Source organism: Lepisma saccharinum, chromosome 26 (assembly GCF_977018435.1).
Source record: "Lepisma saccharinum chromosome 26, izLepSacc3.1, whole genome shotgun sequence".
Taxonomy (NCBI): Eukaryota; Metazoa; Arthropoda; class Insecta; order Zygentoma; family Lepismatidae; genus Lepisma; species Lepisma saccharinum.
In genome coordinates, this window is record NC_139254.1 from 21,778,699 (window position 1) to 21,797,476 (window position 18,778).

Consider the following 18,778-nt stretch of genomic DNA (forward strand, 5'->3'; position numbering starts at 1 on the left):
TAACCAGAATTACTCAACTGCATATCTTCCTCAGGAATGTTTAAAACATCGAGATGAGGAGAACGAGGAAGGCACGTACCAAATCACGTTCTAACAGGAATATACATTCGTCTTCTTTCAAGAAACATTCATCTTTCTTGCACGTGTTGAAAAATTCACCGACCAAAATCCGTAAATCATTATTGAAAAGTGCTCCGAAAAAAGACAATTCGTTTCATCAGTGAATGCTGCCAGAACGTTTTAAAAGGAAACGTAAAAATACTTTTTCCAGTACATTCCGACAACCGGAAATCCTACGGAAGTGTCTGCCTTAGTCGAATTTATGGGAAAACTGCACTTATTTTTTTTCCACCAGCCTAAATACCTGATCAACGGCGTTGAAGTATGTATCTTGCCAGGTCACATGATGCTTTTTACATCTGGGGAGATCAGACTTCACCAACCACCAGAATAAAAATTTCAAAGGCTGTTCTCGAAATAAGTCACATTATTCCTACTCCTACCACCAGTTTGGCCATAGACAGAGCACTCACTTACGCTCCTGCCCATTATCCGTTCACCAGAAGCGTCATCAAAGCTTATTCTTACGTTGCAGGAACGCAGCAGATTTCGATCGATAATGCTTTTCAAGGTCCTTATCCGAATGTTGTTCTTTTTGCTATGGTATCCACCGCCAGCTTTCTCGGAGACTGCAAGAAAAATCCGTTCGACTTTAGAAGTTTTAATCTATCTTCTTTCCATCTTGTGAAAAATGGAGAACTCGTACCTTACGAACCCTTGCGGATCACCACAGGAGGAAACGGCGGATTGATAACACGTGCCTATCAAACTCTATTTTCCGGTACAGGTATTCACCCCGCCAATTACGGACACCAGATCACTCGGAAAATGTTCGAGAACGGATCCTTTTTACTGATTTTCGACATAACGCCAGACTCTTCAGGAAACGACACGCACACCAGTCTCCAGGAACAAGGTATCATCGGAGCCGAGATGCAATTTTCTCGCCAGCTGTCGGAAAATATAACAAGCCTTCTGTATGCTGAATTCGAATGTGCAGTAGATATAACAAAAGACAGAGGTGTTATCCTACATCAGTGAGACCGGATTGTCTATAAATATGTGTGCTCGTGTTTCTGGCTCGCAGTGTTATCGAGACAGTTCTGATGTAGACATTATACTACCTGTGATGGAAAAACCACCCGAACGGAAAACCTGTGATATTAATCATAATAGTGTTTCTTCGAAAGTGACAACTTCAAAACCTGTTGACACAAGATTGCCCCCCCCCCCCCCCCCCGACTGCCTGACGCCAGATTTTGCCTTGGGCTCATATAAATAACCAAAGACAGACATATTATTATAAATTATTGAAAACATATGTAACGTGAGATGGGAAAACTCATCGAACTAATAACCTGTGATGATATTCATAATAGTGATTCTTTGGAAGTGCTGTATGCCAAACCTGTTGACTCGCAATTGCCCCCCCCCCCAAATATTAGACGGATATTACTTTGAGAGTTTAAAAATAACCGAAGACTACCGTATTATTATACGTTTTCGAAAACATAAGCAGCATAAACACGTCGCAGATCAGGGAGATTCTATCTCGTAACTGTTACCCCAGAAACATTTTCTGCGGTGTTTACCCGAGAGATCTTCTACCTCGGACGTTTCCTACCCCGGCCTTGATAATCGCAAACACTGACAAGTCCGACTCCCGGGGTGCACACTGGGTGGCCTTCTATTTCGACAAAAACAATGTGGCCGAGTATTTCGATTCATACGGATTTCATCCTTTCTATCAAGAATTCATAACTTTCCTGAATCGTTATTCCTCGGTCTGGACTTACAACAACTTTCCCTTACAGGGGGTGTTGACCACGACGTGCGGTCATTACTGTTGCGTGTATGGTTATTACAAAGCACGCCATGTTACGACGAAGGATTTCATTCAAGCATTTCCACCCGGTGTCAGTAAAGATGGATATACCCTACACCGTTTTCGTCAGATCTTCAAATGTTTACCCCATTCCAAGTGTCCAAGAGAGGATCAATCGTGTTGCTCTATCCACGCGATCCGGTGTCGTGTTATGAAAAAAGCTAGATAAATGTTTGCTGCTGTATCTTTCTCTCAGTGTCGTCGAGACAGCTCTAGTGAAAACATCATGGAGCCTACTAGGGATTCTACAATGGAAAAACACTAGTGAAACGCATGACCCATCAGGATGATGCTTCCAAACGTAAAACTCGCAAACATGTGCAACCCCTCAAAATCGAAACTGTCCCTATCAAGATCGAAACGATGGACGAGGGAATAGATTTGACTACAGACTGTGATTTCATAAAACGGCGTAGAGAGAGATCGGCTTTTCCCACGATACAATCGAATGTCCTGGACTACACAACGTAGAGGCATGTTTAGATCTCTATCTTGCTAACACATATTTTCTGAACAAGGAAAAAAAAAACAAGTTCGTAGCGATAAGATTCGAAAAGCAATCCCCTTTCAATTTGTTGTGGGAGTTTTCGCAACAGGGGAACTGTGGGCTTTGAAATCTGACTTACTGAATTACATCGAAACAGGTCGACGATTCAATTACTTGGTTACGGGAAATATGACCGTCAGTGGTGTAAATTTTTTGGGAAACATTGTATCTCGATTTATCAGCATCATTCATTCGATGCTTTTATTTTCACAGCCTCTGAACTACACTTATTTTTGTGTAATCTTTTTTGTCCTCTGCAGAAATTCAAGAACGAACGTTATCATAAATTGAAACCCGAAATGGAGGCTTTTGTATATTGTATCAAGAAAAATATCGTTTCAGAAAGAAAAGAAGTGCCCAATTTAGTGAACTATTTTCATGTTCTTTGGTACAACGAACTGATGATTGAAATATATCTTGAGAACAATCTTGGACAGACATTGGTAGGGTAAATAAGTTCTGTTACTTTCATGTATCTGATGTTGTAAATAGCCATTGTAAATGAACCATTGTTCTTTTATGTATTGTACATCAACCGCTGTTATTTTAAGTATTGTAATATAAACCTTCAGGTATTGTAAACCTTTCATATTCAATTGTAAATACAACATTTGTGTTATTCTATGTATTGTAAACCTATATCCATATTATCGATTGTAAATAAAGCATTCGTATATTTTAAAAAACTCTTTTATTTCTTATACTTATTACAATAGAAACTGTACATCTTCCAGACATTTTCAACTGCACAGGTATTTTTATATTTTCACATTTGCTATGTTCTTTGCATCTTCCTGAAGTGTTTTTCACACTATTCAATTTTGGACATTCAAGTTCTTCGATGTTACGTACGGATATTTTATCCATACCTTTTTCTCCAAGTAACTTTTCAAACCATTTCACTTTCTTCCATACCTTTGACGTAGACTATTTGATTCACAAGCACAACATAGAACAAATCTCCTAATTTCTCAAATGGTAGCCACCCATCTCCCCAGTTGAGACCGTGTTTGTTGGCACGGAGCTAGTAATTCACTCGGCGATACTGTTCAGTCAAAAAGTGTAAACCATATGGAGATTTCACTAAACAGTTAAATGCATTGTCAAGAGGAAATTTTAAAATTCCGACTTCTTTCCACACAAATTCTCCTCCTGCTCCTCGAAGACCTTGAACGTCCAAAAAACAGACATCCATTTTGTTCATCAGGTGAAAACTGTCAATGTATCTTCAATGCTACCCCGGCATAAGGCACACTTGTCCAATTGGGAAGCACAGGATCCGCAGGAAACAAAATGTCGACATGGGATAATTACAACACTGCTAGGATTCTCAAAACATATTTTGCACACTGTCACAGAATCCACACTAGGTTTATCGGACGTTTTCTCAGGAGTCTCTATACTGACGCAATATTTGCAGCTCTTGGAGTTAGGATGTAACGCCGCAACACTCTGTATAAAAGGACACTGGGGTAAAAACATGTAATGTCATAGAATCGGACAATCTTTGAATGTCCAATCACAAAGTCCGTACGAACAATGAAAACAAAATACTCTGTCGCTAAAGCCTGAATAGTAAAATCCTGCAGTCACTAATTCTTCCGGACTCTGACGTAATCCTATAGGCCACTTTCTGTATGTTCTGTATCTCGAATTCACTGATAAGTAATGGATAACATACGCCTCGGCGCGAGTCCAGCAGACGTGGTAAGTAAACACTCTTATACGTCATAAAAGGTAAAGTAATCGGATACTGTAGGTGATGGCGTCCCAGGTATCGGCGATAAAGGAAGAGCCAGAGGATCGTCGGGGAACAGACGTCTGCGGACGCCAAAACCTTCAGCAGGAACCACAGGGAAACAGGGATGTCCTTCTAATTTACGTAACAAAGGACGATCACACCAAGAACTACACAACGAATTTCTGTCTGCCAGCAATGAAAGCCACTCTTTCACTCTCTCCTTCAAAGCTTCACTGATCATGTCCTCTTCCTTCCTGCGACGTAGTTCGCAGATACACCCGTGACTTGGAAATCCTGTTCTCCGGTCCGCTCTTCTTTTTCTCTCTTCTATCTCCTTCAACGTCACGCAGTGATGATGAACTCCTCTTCCTAATCCGTTGAACAGGTACCATCCACACCAGGGAGATTTAGGTATCGCTACATACATAAACGGGAAATAACTCAGCACCCGATGCAGGGTCGCTCGATCGTTGTCCAGGTCGCCGCAAGATCGAACAAGTTCCCAGAACTCCTCGTAGCTAACCTCGTAGAAATTCACGCCATAACAGACAGCCTTGTACGGCAGACATCCAACCTCGCATGATACTATTATCTTGTATCCCTTCAATTTGTACCTTCCATCTTCCTACGTCACGATTTCCGTTAAACATACATCAAACAGTCACCAGAGAAGGTTAAACCTAAAACATGTTCGGACATGTTTCTTTCTGACCACACCCAATTCCTGGAATTTCTAACTCATCAACGGCCGCTCCTCAAATTCCGAAAAAAACACCTCTTCCCCAGAATGATTCATCAACGCCATCTCTCTTCACATAAAGGGAACATGTACTCAAATTCTCAGAATTTCTGACTCATCAACGCCATCTGTTTTCAGATGCCGGAAACTCCAATTCCGACCAACCGTCACCAAAAAAACCCCGCATACTTTTTCTCCTTTCCAACAACCAATCAAAACACTCGAAACAAAATTAAACCCCGACCATTTTATGACGTCACACCAATCAAAATCATCCATACAAAATAAACCCCGCCCATCTTATGACAACATCACAAAAAAACGTTACGTAATCAATTGATCTTTGATCGATCTTTTCCAATCAATTAATTTATCGGACTCAACGCGGTACAATAACTATTAAGGTTTTGTATTCTGCGATTCCTACATCGAGTGCTTTATAATACGCTTCAGAGCACGTTAACTAAACGTTCTCTTTCCCTTCCAATTTTCTTGATAAATCATACATTAGTTCGTTGTAACCCAACGGGTACATATTCTTACCTAATTGGTACTAGACAAACCAATCCCCAATTTATCACTTGCGGGGAATGATTTCGATGTGATCTTGGGGAGTCAGCCGAGAGCGGGCTGGCAGAAGGTACATTCTCATTTTTGGTCCCACCACAATTGCTCACCGATACAAAAAGGACAGCCTGGCCAGCACTGACAAAATAATAAACCAAAACCACAAGAACATGTACAATTTTTCGTTGACTATATTCAGTGGTAGCACACACAAACCGTCGAACTTCTGAATTGACCCCGAGGGACTGTCTTTTCTCAAGGTCCACTTTGTAACTTCCGGGAATACTCCCGCCATTCTATCATTCCTTTCTTCGGACTCCATTTCCGTGAATTTTATCACTTCCGATCCGTACTTGGTGAAGTCACCATCAAGGGAAAGATCCATGAAATATATCTGGCCAATCACTTTCACAAAATTGAGAACTTCGCATATGAAAAACCTGATGGCATTAAAATTCTGGGAATGCAGATTGGAAACAAAATAATCCACCAGAAACTTTCTCCGATCAATCCTAAAATTATCACTCACAACGGGGAAGTTTAGATCCAACACAAGCATGTATATTCCTCCTCCTTCCCTGGGTTTCCACAGGTAACGTGGAACGTAGAACAATATTACTTGGAAGATGAGCACGAAGTTACTTAAGCTCCTCTTCATTCGTACTTGGACCCATGTACGGATTCGCGCTATCAACACCTACTTTTCCCATTCAATTTGGGATCGTGAACGTTAAATGAATCCAGCAATACATGTCCATAACATTTGGCGGGATCTCATCCACAATGCAGTCAATTGTGTCCCCAATATATTGCCTAGACGTCACAAGCAAAGAAAATGCGATAAGTATCACTACCATCGCTTTGTAATGAAGGCGAAATATATTGTTGTCTGTACACACGGAGTCTAACTTTATCAGCCCCTTCACGGAGTCAAACACTTAAAACGTTGTGATGTTTTACTTCTGTGTTCGTCGCTGATAAAACACACTTGCTACTTACAAGCGGTCAAATCAAAGCACAGGCGATATACACAAAGTAACACGAGCTACAATGTCTGTGCGTACCGATCTTTATTTCTGAAACCAAGTTCTGCTTAATATTTCAAAGGATAAAACATTTTAAATGTCACGCACTTAACATGTTTATGTATCACGACTTCTTTGTACTTCATTTCGTTTTCATATACAGCTTCACAACATTATTCCTCTTTCAATAACATAAATAACCCACCCAAAATTTGCATGTCGGTATAACTCTTCGCATTGAACATATTTGTTCCAGTTGTTGCTGAGCGCTGAACATAGCTGACAGAATGGTCTTTTGAGCTGATCACAGGAATGCAGTCATTTTTTAAAACCTTTACTACGTATAATAAGCAAGGTCTGATATCCTGCGATTCCTACATCGAGCACTTTATAAAACGCTTCCCAGCACGTTAACTAAACCTTCCCTTTACCTTCGAATTGTCTTGCTAAATCATATATTAGATCGTTGTAAGCCAACGGGTGCATATTCTTACATAATCGGTACTAGACAAACCAATCCCCAATTTCGCATTTGGGGGTATTGATTTCGATGTGATCTTGGGGAGCCAGCCGATAGCGGGCTGGCAGAAAATACATTCTCATTTGTGTTCCCTGTACAATTGCGCAGCGATACAACAGGGTTAGCACGATCAGCACTGACCAAATAATGAACCAAAACCACAAGAACATGTACAATTTTCCGATGATTATATTCAGTGGTAGCACATACAAACCATCGAACTTCTGAATTGACCCCGAGGGAACGTCTTTTCTCAAGGTCCACTTTGTAACTTTCGGAAATACTCGCGCCATTCGATCATTCCTTTCTTCGGACTCCATCTCCGTGAATTTTATCACTTCCGATACGTACTTGGTGAAGTCACATTCATGGAAAAGATCCATGAAATATATCTGGCCAATCACGTTCACAAAATTGAGAACTTCGCATATGAAAAACCTGAGGCATAAAAATTCTGGGAATGCAGATTGGAAACAAAATAATCCACCAGCAACTTTCTCCGATCCCTTTTACAATCGTCACTCAAAACGGGGCCGTCTAGATCCAACACATGCATTTTATTCTTCCTCCATCCCTGGGTTTCCACAGGTAACGTGGAACGTAGAACAATATTGCTTGGAAGAAGAGCACGAAACATAGTATTTATTGTACTTCTGCTCCCTTCATTCGTACTTGACCCCAAGTAAGGATGCGCGGTATCAACACCTACTTTTCACATTCGATTTGGGATCGTGAACGTGGAATGAATTCAGCAATATGTGTCCATAACGTTTGGAGGGTTCTCATCAACAATGCAGTCAATTGTGTCTCCAATATATTGCCTTAACGTCACGAGCAAAGAAAATGCGATAAGTATCACTACCCTAGCTTTGTATGAAGTTGAAATATATTGTTGTCTGTACACAAGGAGTCTAACTTTGGCAGGTCCTTCACGGAGTCAAACACGTCAAACGTTTTGATGTTTTACTTCTGTATTCGACGCTGATAAACACACTTGCTACTTACAAGCGGTCAAATCAAAGCACAGGCGATATACACAAAGTCACACGACCCGCAGTGTCTGTGCGTACGGATCTTTATTTCTGAAACCAAGTTCTGCTTAATATGTGAAAGGATAAAACATTTTAAATGTCACGCACTTAACATGTTTATGTATCACAACTTCTTTCTACTTCATTTCGTTTTCATATACAGCTTCGCAACATTATTCCTCTTTCATTAACAAAAATAACCCACCCAAAATTTGCATGTCAGTATAACTCTTCGCAGTGAACATCTTTGTTCCAATTGTTGCTCAGTGCTGAACAAAGCTGACAGAATGGTCTTTTGAGCTCATCACAGGAATGCAGTCATTTGTTAAAATCTTTACTACGTATAATAAGCAAGATCTTGTATCCTGCGATTCCTACATCGAGCGCTTTTTAATACTCTTCCCAGCACGTTAACTAAACGTTCTCTTTATCTTCGAATTTTGTTGCTAAATCATACTTTAGTTCGTTGAAAACCTACGGGTCCATATTCTTACATAATCGGTACTAGACAAACCAATCGCCAATTTGGCACTTGCGGGGAATAATTTCGATGTGATCTTCAGGAGCCAGCTGAGAGCTGGCTTGCAGAAGGTACATTCTCATTTGTGGTCCCACCACAAATGCGCACCGATACAACAAGGACAGCCCGGTCAGCACTGACAAAATAAAAAACCAAAACCACAAGAACACGTAAAATTTTTCGTTGACTATATTCAGTGGTATCACACAAAAACCGTCGAACTTCTGAATTGACCCCGAGAGACGGTCTTTTCTCAAGGTCCACTTTGTAACTTTCGGTAATACTCTCGAAATATGATCATTCCTTTCTTCGGACTCCATCTCCGTGAAATTTATCACTTCCGATCCGTACATGGTGAATTCACCACCAAGTTAAAGATCCATGAAATATATCTAGTCAATCACGTTCACATAATTGAGAACTTCTCATATGAAAACCATAAGGTATACTAATCCTGGGAATGCAGATTGGTAACAAAATAATCCACCAGCAACTTTCTCCGATCCCTCCTACAATCGTCACTCACAACGGGGCAGTTTAGATCCAACACAAGCATCTTTATTCTTCCTCCTTCCCAGGGTTTCCATAGGTAACGTGGAACGTAGAACAATATTGCTTGGAAAAAGAGCACGAAACAGAGTATTTATGGTACTTGTGCTTCTCTTCATTCGTTCTTCGCCCCACGTACAGATGCGCGGTATCAACACCTACCTTTCACATTCGATTTGGGATCGTGAACGTGGGATGAATTCAGCAATATGAGTCCATAACATTTGGAGGGATCTCATCAACAATGCAGTCAATTGTGTCTCCAATATATTGCCTTAACGTCACAAGCAAAGAAAATGCGATAAGTATCACTACCCTCGCTTTGTATGAAGTTGAAATATATTCTTGTCTGTACACAAGGAGTCTAACATTGGCAGCCCCATCACGGAGTCAAACACGTCAAACGTTTTGATGTTTTACTTTTGTGTTCGTCGCTGATAAACACACTTGCTACTTACAAGCGGTCAAATCAAAGCACAATCGATATACACAAAGTCACACGAGCCGCAGTGTCTGTGCGTACGGATCTTTATTTCTCAAGCCAAGTTCTGCTTAATATGTGAAAGGATAAAACATTTTAAATGTCACGCACTTAACATGTTTATGTATCACAACTTCTTTCTACTTCATTTCGTTTTCATATACAGCTTCACAACATTATTCCTCTTTCAATAACATAAATAACGAACTCATAATTTGCATGTCAGTATAACTCTTCTCAGTGAACATATTTGTTCCAGTTGTTGCTGAGTGCAGAACAAAGCTGACAGAATGGTCTTTTGAGCTGATCACAGGAATGCAGTCATTATATTTAAATCTTTACTACGTATATTAAGCAAGGTCTTGTATCCTGCGATTCCTACACCGAGCGCTTTTTAATACTCTTCCCAGCACGTTAACTAAACCTTCTCTTTACCTTCGAATTTTCTTGCTAAATCATACTTTAGTTAGTTGAAAACCAACGGGTCCATATTCTTTCCTAATTGGTACTAGACAAACCAATAGCCAATTTGGCACTTTCGGGGAATGATTTCGATGTGATCTTCGGGAGCCAGCTGAGAGCTTGCTTGCAGAAGGTACATTCTCATTTGTGGTCCCACCACAATTGCGCACCGATACAACAAGGACATCCCTGTCAGCACTGAAAATTAATAAAAAACCGAAACTACAAGAACACGTAAAATTTTTCGTTGACTATATTAAGTGGTAGCACACACAAACCGTCGAACTTCTGAATTAACCCAGAGGGACTGCCTTTTCTCAAGGTCCACTTTGTAACTTTCAGGAATACTCGCGCCATATGATCATTCCTTTCATCGGACTCCATCTCCGTGAACTTTATCACTTCCGATCCCTACATGGTGAATACACCACAAAGCTAAAGATCCATGAAATATATCTAGTCAATCACGTTCACATAATTGAGAACTTCGCATATGAAAAACCTGATGGCATAAAAATTCTGGGAATGCAGATTGGAAACAAAATAATCCACCAGCAACTTTCTCCGATCCCTCCTACAATCGTCACTCACAACGGGAAGTTTAGATCCAACACAAGCATCTTTATTCTTCCTCCTTCCCAGTGTTTCCATAGGTAACGTGGAACGTAGAACAATATTACTTGGAAAAAGAGCACGAAACAGAGTATTTATGGTACTTGTGCTTCTCTTCATTCGTTCTTCGCCCCACGTACAGATGCGCGGTATGAACACCAACTTTTCACATTCGATTTGGGATCTTGAACGAGGTTTGAATTCAGCAATATGAATCCATAACATTTGGATGGATATCATCCGCAAAGCAGTCAATTGTGTCTCCAATATATTGCCTAGACGTCAAAAGTAAAGAAAATGCGGTAAGTATCACTACGGTCGCTTTGTAATGAAGTTGAAATATATTGTTGTCTGTACACACGGAGTCTAACTTTATCAGCCCCTTCACGGAGTCAAACACGTCAAACGTTTTGATGTTTTACTTCTGTATTCGTCGCTGATAAACACACTTGCTACTTACAAGCGGTCAAATCAAAGCACAGGCGATATACACAAAGTCACACGAGCCACAGCGTCTGCACGTACCGATCTTTATTTCTGAAACCAAGTTCTGCTTAATATTTGAAAGGATAAAACATTTTAAATGTCACGCACTTAACATGTTTATGTATCACAACTTCATTCTACTTCATTTCGTTTACATATACAGCTTCACAACATTATTCCTCTTTCAATAACATAAATAACCACCCAAAATTTGCATGTCAGTATAACTCTTCGCAGTGAACATATTTGTTCCAGTTGTTGTTGAGCGCTGAACAAAGCTGACAGAATGGTCTTTTGAGCTACACACAGGATTGAAGTCATTTTTTAAAATCTTTTCTACGTATAATAAGCAAGGTCTTGTATCCTGCCATTCCTACATCGAGCGCTTTTTAATACTCTTCCCAGCACGTTAACTAAACCTTCTCTTTACCTTCGAATTTTCTTGCTAAATCATACTTTAGTTCGTTGAAAACCAACGGGTCCTTATTCTTACCTAATTGGTACTAGACAAACCAATCGCCAATTTGGCACTTTCGGGGAATGTTTTCGATGTGATCTTCGGGAGCCAGCTGAGAGCTTGCTTGCAGAAGGTACATTCTCATTTGTGGTCCCACCACAATTGCGCACCGATAGAACAAGGCCATCCCTGTCAGCACTGACAAAATAATAAACAGAAACCACAAGAACACGTAAAATTTTTCGTTGACTATATTCAGTGGTAGCACACACAAACCTTCGAACTTCTGAATTAACCCAGAGGGACTATCTTTTCTCAAGGTCTACTTTCTAACTTTCGGTAATACTCGCGCCATATGATCATTCCTTTCTTCGGACTCCATCTCCGTGAACTTTATCACTTCCGATCCGTACATGGTGAATACACCACCAAGCTAAAGATCCATGAAATATATCTAGACAATCACGTTCACATTATTGAGAACTTCGCATATGAAAAACCTGAAGGTATACAAATTCTGGGAAAGCAGATTGGAAACAAAATAATCCACCAGCAACTTTCTCCGATCCCTCCTACAATCGTCACTCACAACGGGGCAGTTTAGATCAAACACAGGCATCTTTATTCTTCCTCCTTGCCAGGGTTTCCTTAGGTAACGTGGAACGTAGAACAATATTGCTTGGAAGAAGAGCACCAAACAGAGTATTTACGGTACTTGTGCTCCTCTTCATTCGTTCTTGGCCCCACGAACAGATGCGCGGTATCAACACCTACCTTTCGTATTCGATTTGGGATTGTGAATGTGGAATGAATTCAGCAATGTGAGTCCATAACATTTGGAGGGATCTCATCCACAAAGCAGTCAATTATGTCTCCAATATATTGCCTAGACGTCAAAAGGTAAGAATATGCCATAAGTATCACTACCCTCGCTTTGTATGAAGTTGAAATATATTGTTGTCTGTACACAAGGAGTCTAACTTTAGCAGCCCCTTCACGGAGTCAAACACGTCAAACGTTGTGATGTTTTACTTCTGTGTTCGTCGCTGATAAAACACACTTGCTACTTACAAGCGGTCAAATCAAAGCACAGGCGATATACACAAAGTAACACGAGCCACAATGTCTGTGCGTACCGATCTTTGTTTCTGAAACCAAGTTCTGCTTAATATTTGAAAGGATAAAACATTTTAAAAGTCTCGCAGTTAACATGTTTACGTATCACGACTTCTTTCTACTTCATTTCGTTTTCATATACAGCTTCACAACATTATTCCTCTTTCAATAACATAAATAACCCACCCAAAATTTGCATGTCGGTATAACTCTTCGCATTGAACATATTTGTTCCAGATGTTGCTGAGCGCTGAACATAGCTGACAGAATGGTCTTTTGAGCTGATCACAGGAATGCAGTCATTTTTTAAAATCCTTACTACGTATAATAAGCAAGGTCTGATATCCTACGATTCCTACATCGAGCACTTTATAAAACGGTTCCCAGCACGTTAACTAAACCTTCTCTATACCTTCGAATTGTCTTGCTAAATCATATATTAGTTCGTTGTAAGCCAACGGGTGCATATTCTTACATAATCGGTACTAGACAAACCAATCGCCAATTTGGTACTTGCGAGGAATGATTTCGATGTGATCTTGGGGAGTCAGCCGAGAGCGGGCTGGCAGAAGGTACATTCTCATTTGTGGTCCCCACACAAATGCGCACCGATACAACAAGGACAGCCTGGCCAGCACTGACAAAATAATAAAAAAACCCACAAGAACATGTACAATCTGTCGTTGACTATATTCAGTGGTAGCACACACAAATTTAGTTTTTCGGTATCGAAAAAAGCGACTGTCATATCGTATTTGAAAAAAAAAATTACGCTTTTGCCTGTGGACATCTAGAAAGACGACAATTTCGTTCCCTCTCCTCTCTGCGTGTGCTATCAACGTTGACAGAATGACACAAATTCAACAATACGTAGGCCTTGTGAGGACGGAAGTTATACTTGCTGTTTTTTTTTTTCAATAGCCGAACGATGGAATTCCCTACTGACGTATACAATTTGTTTTGTTTATATTTCAATACACATGATGCTTAGGTTACAGCAGGTTGTTAACATCAGGTCTGACAACTGTTGAGAAATAGTGACGTCAGTTAACAGCATAGGTAGCAGTGATGCGATGCGATGCATTAACTTGTGAATTTTCGAACTCGCAAAATGATGTGGCTGAAATGTAGGGGAAGAATTTTCTAGAGCGGATTGTCTCGGATTTCTATTGGACCACGTTGCGTTGGCTAACATATCACTTTTGATCTCATTAGAAAACCGTATAAAACTTAAAGCGCTAGTGTAGAAAGTTCTGTTTCATTTTGAACGTCAGTGAAGAGCATTTCCGCAGGATTTCTAAAAGTAAGTAACTTTGTTTCTTAGCTTGCATGAGTTGGCTTTGATTTATAAGTATGGCATTGCTTTTGTGAGTTGATTCTTGAAACTAGCCTAACAGATATAAGAGATTGTGGAAGGAAGGTAACTTCCTGAAAAACCAAACAGCTCTTATGTATTGTGGAAGAAAATATACTCACAAAACATGCAAAAAGAGAGAGAATATAGAAGATGTTTCATGTCTCTCTCTGCTTTTATATATTTGAAGCATGCATCTTGGTAGCTGGAATATCTTTTTCTTCTGTGTGCCGTTGTTGCTAGGTAGGAAATATGTGTGCGGGGCATATTTCAAAAAAAAAATGTGTTAAATTGTTAGAGGAAGGCAAGAAAAAAATAGAGGAGAGTTGCGTGGTTTTGATATCTAGTGGAAGTACTGATTGATTGATTGATTTGATGTTTTAAGTCCACTTTATGCACAGTAAGGCTAATCGGGACTTAAAACATCAAATCAATCGGTACTTCCACTAGCCTCTGCGATGGCGCAGCGATAGCCTTGTAATCAAGGGTTCGATACCCGGTAGAGGCACAAGTGGTTCTTGAAATTGTAGGTCCAGTCCCGATTAGCCTTACTGTGCATAAAGTGGACTTAAAACATCAAATCAATCAGTACTTCCACTAGCTTCTGCGAATGGCGCAGCGATAACGTCGTTGTCTTGTAATCAAGGGTTCGATACCCGGTGGAGGCATAAGTGGTTCTTGAAACTGTAGGTCCAGTCCCGATTAGCCTTACTGTGCATAAAATAGACTTAAAAAACAACAACTCAATCAATCAATCAGTACTTCCACTAGATATCAAAAACACGCAACTCTCCTCTATTTTTTTTCTTGCCTTCCTCTAACAATTTAACACATTTTTTTTTTTTTTTTAAATATGCCCCGCACACATATTTCCTACCTACCAACAACGGCACACAGAAGAAAAAGATATTCCAGCTACCAAGATGCATGCTTCAAATATATAAAAGCAGAGAGAGACATGAAACATCTTCTATATTCTCTCTCTTTTTGCATGTTTTGTGAGTATATTTTCTTCCACAATACATAAGAGCTGTTTGGTTTTTCAGGAAGTTACCTTCCTTCCACAATCTCTTATATCTGTTAGGCTAGTTTCAAGAATCAACTCACAAAAGCAATGCCATACTTATAAATCAAAGCCAACTCATGCAAGCTAAGAAACAAAGTTACTTACTTTTAGAAATCCTGCGGAAATGCTCTTCACTGACGTTCAAAATGAAACAGAACTTTCTACACTAGCGCTTTAAGTTTTATACGGTTTTCTAATGAGATCAAAAGTGATATGTTAGCCAACGCAACGTGGTCCAATAGAAATCCGAGACAATCCGCTCTAGAAAATTCTTCCCCTACATTTCAGCCACATCATTTTGCGAGTTCGAAAATTCACAAGTTAATGCATCGCATCGCATCACTGCTACCTATGCTGTTAACTGACGTCACTATTTCTCAACAGTTGTCAGACGTGATGTTAACAACCTGCTGTAACCTAAGCATCATGTGTATTGAAATATAAACAAAACAAATTGTATACGTCAGTAGGGAATTCCATCGTTCGGCTATTGAAAAAAAAAAAAACAGCAAGTATAACTTCCGTCCTCACAAGACCTACGTATTGTTGAATTTGTGTCATTCTGTCAACGTTGATAGCACACGCAGAGAGGAGAGGGAACGAAATTGTCGTTTTTCTAGATGTCCACAGGCAAAAGCGTAATTTTTTTTTCAAATACGATATGACAGTCGCTTTTTTCGATACCGAAAAACTAAATACAATAAGTATATATATATATATATATATATATATATATATATATATATATATATTTACAATATTAATGTTTATTTAACAATATCTACCTATGAATTTGCCTCGAACGAAAACATGATATAGAAAAACATTTTTCCAGCCGTAAGTTCAAAAATTTTGGCCCCTCTCTTCCCCGTAAATCGCATTACGTACATGTGGAAAAAAAACCAATTATTATTTGTTTGTTTGCCTGAAATAAAAAAACACGTCACAATACAGAAATAATGAGAGGCGCGCGCGCGCGTGTGTGTGTGTGCGACAGAGAGAGGTTTACAAAGGTCACGATATATAAACATTGGCCGGGACTTGGAAAAAAAAATTATGATAAGGTACATTCATCCTTGAAGGATGAGAAAGTGCATTTACTCGTACCGGCTTTTTCTGCGCTGTAAAACATCGTCAGGCGCGGAACGTAGAGAGAAAGTGAGTTTTTGAGGTTTTGATGAAATTTTCGTAGGTTTGGAACACTGTGGCTCACTTCAGTGAATTGAAGTGAGTTTTTGAGGTTTTGGTGCTGTTTTCTACGCTGTGAAACATCGTCAGCGCAATAAATGAGGCGCGGAACGTGGAGAGAAAGTGAGTTTTTGAGGTATTTTTGAACCTCAATTAATGTTTGTCAAACGGGCTTATTGTACTACTCAGATTGGAAACAAAATAATCCACCAGCAACTTTCTCCCAACCCTCCTACAATCGACACTCACAACGGGGCCGTCTAGTTCCAACACATGCATCTTTATTCTTCCTCCTTCCCTGGGTTTCCACAGGTAACGTGGAACGTAGAACAATATTGCTTGGAAGAAGAGCACGAAACATAGTATTTATTGTACTTGTGCTTCCTTCATTCGTACTTGACCCCACGTAAGGATGCGCGGTATCAACACCTACTTTTCACATTCGATTTGGGATCGTGAACGTGGAATGAATTCAGCAATATGTGTCCATAACGTTTGGAGGGTTCTCATCAACAATGCAGTCAATTGTGTCTCCAATATATTGCCTTAACGTCACAAGCAAAGAAAATGCGATAAGTATCACTACCCTAGCTTTGTATGAAGTTGAAATATATTGTTGTCTGTACACACGGAGTCTAACTTTGGCAGGTCCTTCACGGAGTCAAACACGTCAAACGTTGTGATGTTTAACTTCTGTATTCGTCGCTGATAAACACACTTGCTACTTACAAGCGGTCAAATCAAAGCACAGGCGATATACACAAAGTCACAAGAGCCGCAGTGTCTGTGCGTACGGATCTTTATTTCTGAAACCAAGTTCTGCTTAATATTTGAAAGGATAAAACATTTTAAATGTCTCGCACTTAACATGTTTATGTATCACAACTTCTTTCTACTTCATTTCGTTTTCATACTCAGCTTCGCAACATTATTCCTCTTTCAATAACAAAAATAACCCACCCAAAATTTGCATGTCAGTATAACTTTTCGCAGTGAACATATTTGTTCCAGTTGTTGTTCAGCGCTGAACAAAGCTGACAGAATGGTCTTTTGAACTGATCACAGGAATCCAGTCATTTGTTAAAATCTTTACTACGTATAATAAGCAAGATCTTGTATCCTGCGATTCCTACATCGAGCGGTTTTTAATACTCTTCCCAGCACGTTAACTAAACCTTCTCTTTACCTTCGAATTTTGTTGCTAAATCATACTTTAATTCGTTGAAATCCTACGGGTCCATATTCTTACCTAATTGGTGCTCGACAAACCAATCGCCAAATTGGCACTTGCGGGGAATGATTTCGATGTGATCTTCGGGAGCCAGCCGAGAGCGGGCTGGCAGAAGGTATATTCTCATTTGTGGTACTACCACAATTTCGCACCGATACAACAAGGACAGCCTGGCCAGCACTGACAAAATAATAAACCAAAACCACAAGAACATGTACAATTTTTCGTTGATTATATTCAGTGGTAGCACACACAAACCGTCGAACTTCTGAATTGACCCCGAGGGACCGTCTTTTCTCAAAGTCCACTTTGTAACTTTCGGGAATACTCTCGCCATCTGATCATTCCTTTCTTCGGACTCCATCTCCGTGAAATTTATCACTTCCGATCCGTACATGGTGAATTCACCACCAAGCTAAATATCCATGAAATATATGAAATGCACGAAGCAGAGTATGTTTGGTACTTGTGCTCCTCTTCATTCGTACTTGGCCCCACGTACGGATGCGCGGTATCAACACCTTCCTTTCCCATTCCATTTGGGATCGTGAACGTGGAACGAATCCAGCAATTTGTGTCCATAACATTTGGAAGGATTTCATCCGCAGTGCAGTCAACTGTGTCTCAAATATATTGCCTGGACGTCACAAGCAAAAAAAATCCGATAAGTATCTTTACCGTCGCTTTATAATGAAGGCGAAAAATATTGTTGTCTATACACACAGAGTCTAGCTTTAGCAGCCCCTTCACAGAGTCAAACACGTCAAACGTTTTGATGTTTTACTTCCGTGTTCGTCGCTGATAAAACACACTTGCTACTTACAAGCGGTCAAATCAAATCACAGGCGATATACACAAAGTCACACGAGCCACAGCGTCTGCACGTACCGATCTTTATTTCTGAAACCAAGTTCTGCTTAATATTTCAAAGGATAAAACATTTTAAATGTCACGCACTTAACATGTTTATGTATCAAAACTTCCTTCTACTTCATTTCGCTTACATATACAGCTTCACAACATTATTCCTCTTTCAATAACATAAATAACCACCCAAAATTTGCATGTCAGTATAACTCTTCGCAGTGAACATATTTGTTCCAGTTGTTGCTGAGCGCTGAACAAAGCTGACAGAATGGTC

At 39.9% G+C, this 18,778-nt stretch overlaps 7 pseudogenes; all 7 read right to left on the bottom strand.

The window, feature by feature from the left end:
• Positions 1-5,435: 5,435 nt before the first annotated feature.
• Positions 5,436-6,477, bottom strand: LOC145979773 (innexin inx2-like; annotated as a pseudogene).
• A 591-nt stretch (positions 6,478-7,068) lies between these two features.
• On the bottom strand, positions 7,069-8,035 carry LOC145979581 (innexin inx2-like; annotated as a pseudogene).
• Positions 8,036-8,529: 494 nt separating this feature from the next.
• On the bottom strand, positions 8,530-9,582 carry LOC145979771 (innexin inx2-like; annotated as a pseudogene).
• A 501-nt stretch (positions 9,583-10,083) lies between these two features.
• On the bottom strand, positions 10,084-10,974 carry LOC145979770 (innexin inx2-like; annotated as a pseudogene).
• Positions 10,975-11,638: 664 nt separating this feature from the next.
• LOC145979709 (innexin inx2-like) lies at positions 11,639-12,692 on the bottom strand (annotated as a pseudogene).
• Positions 12,693-16,559: 3,867 nt separating this feature from the next.
• Positions 16,560-18,405, bottom strand: LOC145979582 (innexin inx2-like; annotated as a pseudogene).
• LOC145979710 (innexin inx2-like) lies at positions 17,576-18,067 on the bottom strand (annotated as a pseudogene).
• Positions 18,406-18,778: the final 373 nt, after the last annotated feature.